The sequence below is a fragment of the Triticum dicoccoides genome, chromosome 4A (genome assembly GCF_002162155.2).
Source record: "Triticum dicoccoides isolate Atlit2015 ecotype Zavitan chromosome 4A, WEW_v2.0, whole genome shotgun sequence".
Classification (NCBI taxonomy): domain Eukaryota; kingdom Viridiplantae; phylum Streptophyta; class Magnoliopsida; order Poales; family Poaceae; genus Triticum; species Triticum dicoccoides.
This window is the reverse complement of record NC_041386.1, coordinates 603,841,508-603,845,235: the sequence shown is the minus strand read 5'-3', so window position 1 is coordinate 603,845,235 and position 3,728 is coordinate 603,841,508.

The following is a 3,728-nucleotide window of genomic DNA, read 5'->3' as shown; positions in this document are numbered from 1 at the left end:
CATATGAGTTTATACTTTACAAGGAGGAAAATATATATCAGCACCCTTTTACATCATGTGTCTCCGGCGGCGATGACACCGTCTGCCACCGTGTTGGCCTCCGGCGGTAGTGGCTTCAAGTTCTTCCCGCGGGCATGCGGTGTTGACCCATTGATACGTCTCAAACATATCTATATTTTTTTATTGTTAAATGCTATTATATTATCATTCTTACATACTTTGGCAATCATTTTATATCATTTTGTATTATTTTTCTGGACTAACATATTAATTCAGTGCCTAATGTCGGTTCCTTTTTATCTTTATTTTTGGTTTTATATAAAATCAATACCTCCAAAGGTCCAAACACGATGAAACTTTTTGATGATTTTTCTCAAGCATAAGAGACCCTAGAAATTTCAAGAGATGGCCAGAAGATGCACAAGGGGGGCACAAGCAGAGGGTGCACTCCCTGGGGGTAGGGCGCTCCCTCCAGGCTTGTGGCCCCCACAACTTTGTTAACCCTATTTTAGCATGTAAAATTCACATATATTCCAAAACCTTCGGTGTGAGACCTGAAACAATTTTTGCACCGCCACAAGTTTGAAGGAAATATGCCCTAGAGGCAATAATAAAGTTGTTATTTATATTTCCTTATATCATGATAAATGTTTATTATTCATGCTAGAATTGTATTAACCGGAAACTTAGTACATGTGTGAATACATAGACAAACAGAGTGTCACTAGTTTGCCTCTACTTGACTAGCTCGTTGAATCAATGATGGTTGTGTTTCCTAACCATAGACATGAGTTGTTATTTCATTAACGAGATCACATCATTAGAGAATGATGTGATTGACTTGACCCATCCGTTAGTTTAGCACGATGATCGTTTAGTTTGTTGCTATTGCTTTCTTCATGACTTATACATGTTCCTATGACTATGAGATTATGCAACTCCCGAATACCGGAAGAACACTTTGTGTGCTACCAAATGTCACAACGTAACTGGGTGATTATAAAGGTGCTCTACAGGTGTCTCCGATGGTGTTCGTTGAGTTGGCATAGATCGAGAATAGGATTTGTCACTCCGATTGTCGGAGAGGTATCTTTGGGCCCTCTCGGTAATGCGCATCACTATAAGCCTTGCAAGCATTGTGACTAATGAGTTAGTTACGGGATGATGCATTACGGAACGAGTAAAGAGACTTGCCGGTAACGAGATTGAACTAGGTATTGAGATACCGACGATCGAATCTCGGGCAAGTAACATACCGATGACAAAGGGAACAACGTATGTTGTTATGCGGTTTGACTGATAAAGATCTTCGTAGAATATGTAGGAGCCAATATGAACATCCAGGTTCCACTATTGGTTATTGATCGGAGACGTGTATCGATCATGTCTACATAGTTCTCGATCCCGTAGGGTTCGCACGCTTAACGTTCGGTGACGATCGGTATTATGAGTTTATGTGTTTTGATGTACTGAAGGTAGTTCGGAGTCCCGGATATGATCATGGACATGACGAGGAGTCTCGGGATGGTTGAGACATAAAGATCGATATATTGGAAGGCTATGTTTGGACATCGGAATGGTTCCGGGTGAGTTCGGGCATTTACCGGAGTACCGGGGGGTTACCGGGACCCCCCGGGGAGTATATGTGCCTTATTGGGCCTTAGTGGAAGAGAGGAGAGGATGTCCAAGGTGGAGGGCGTGCCCCCCCTAGCCCAATCCGAATTGGGTGGGGGCCGGCCCCCCTTCCTTCCCTCTCTCTCCCCCTTCCTTCTCTCCTACTCCAACAAGAGAAAGGGGGAATCCTACTCCCACCGGGAGTAGGACTCCCCCCTTGGGCGCGCCATAGAGGGCCGTCCCTCCCTCTCCTCCACTCCTTTATATACGGGGAGGGGGGCACCCAATAGACACACAAGTTGATCTCTTAGCCGTGTGCGGTGCCCCCCTCCACAGATTTCCACCTCGGTCATATCGTTGTAGTGCTTAGGTGAAGCCCTGCGTCGGTAACTTCATCATCACCGTCATCATGTCGTCATGCTGACGAAGCTCTCCCTCGACACTCAGCTGGATCTAGAATTCGTGGGACGTCACCGAGCTGAACATGCGCAGATCACGGAGGTGTCATATCTTTGGTGCTAGGATCGGTCGGATCATGAAGACGTACGACTACATCAACCGCGTTGTCATAATGCTTTCGCTTACGGTCTACAAGGGTACGTGGACAACACTCTCCCCTCTCGTTGCTATGCATCACCTAGATGGATCTTGCGTGTGCCTAGGATTTTTTTTAAATTATTGTGTTCGCCAACAGTGGCATCCGAGCCAGGTCTATGCGTAGATGTTATATGCATGAGTAGAGCACAAAGGAGTTGTGGACGTGGGTATATACATATTGCTTGTCGTCACTAGTTGTTTCTTGATTCAGCGGTATTATTGGATGAAGCGACTCGGACCGACATTACGCGTACGCTTACGCGAGACTGGTTCTACCGACGTGCTTCGCACACAGGTGGTTGGTGGGTGTCAGTTTCTCCAACTTTAGTTGAATCGGATTCAATGAACATGGTTCTTTCTGAAGATCAAAAAGCAATCACTATACCGCGTTGTGGTTTTTCATGCGTAGGTAAGAACGGTTCTTACTCAGCCCGTAGCAGCCACGTAAAACTTGCAACAACAAAGTAGAGGACGTCTAACTTGTTTTTGTGGGGCATGTTGTGATGTGATATGGTCAAGGCATGATGCTAAATTCTATTGTATGAGATGATCATGTTTTGTAACACAGTTATCGGCAACTGGCTTGAGCCATATAGTTGTCACTTTATTGTATGAAATGCAATCGCCATGTAATTAACTATGGCGTGCATATTAATCATATGCCACCACTATCTTCCAACAGGTTGGTACATCTATGACAAAATATTTTTGACATCTTCAGAAAACTCAATGCCAACATTAACCATATAAAGATGACGTACCAAATATGCCAATGCCACCACTATTTAGAAATAATAGTGATGGCATTGTTCGAAAATGAGGCGCCACTAACTAAAGTTGTGGCTAGCCATTTTTCCACTGGTGATCACTATTTAGGCTACATGAAATACTTGAAATACGATTATTTGCTTACTTGGAATGTGGTAGGCTATATGGCATGGATACTTCGCACGCTTGGCTAATACTTTTGCTTTACACACAAAAAAGGCTCATACTTTTACTGATTCTTACAAAAAGGCTAATACTTTTGTTATGATTTATCCATGTAAGCTCGTTGTCCTCTTTCTTTTCATGCTTTAGCAAGGACATAGGAGTAGTAAAATTACCTCTTTGTTTGCTTTAGTAAAAGAAGGGCAGAAGTTGGAAAAGAAATATCGCTATGTTCAATGCTTAATGACTATCAAATTATATGCACTTTTGGTATGTTTTTGTCTCAGCATGAACCTTTGTCCTCTCTGTTTGCTTTAGTAAAAGAAGGGCAAAAGGTAAAAAAAAACATCTGTGTATTCCATCTTCATTGTACTCTTATCTAAATTGATCGGTTTAGCTACACATCAGTCGGCTGATTCGAATTTGGTGTCAATTGATTTTTGAATGAAGGATGGATAAGGAAGGAGAAGGGAGGTCCTCGTCGGAGAGAAGGAAGGGGCCGCCGTCATCACCCCAATGTCTATCTTACGGTTCAGGATGGGGGCGGTGGTGGACGGTGGTGGTGGGGGCGGTGGTGCGGGATTCGC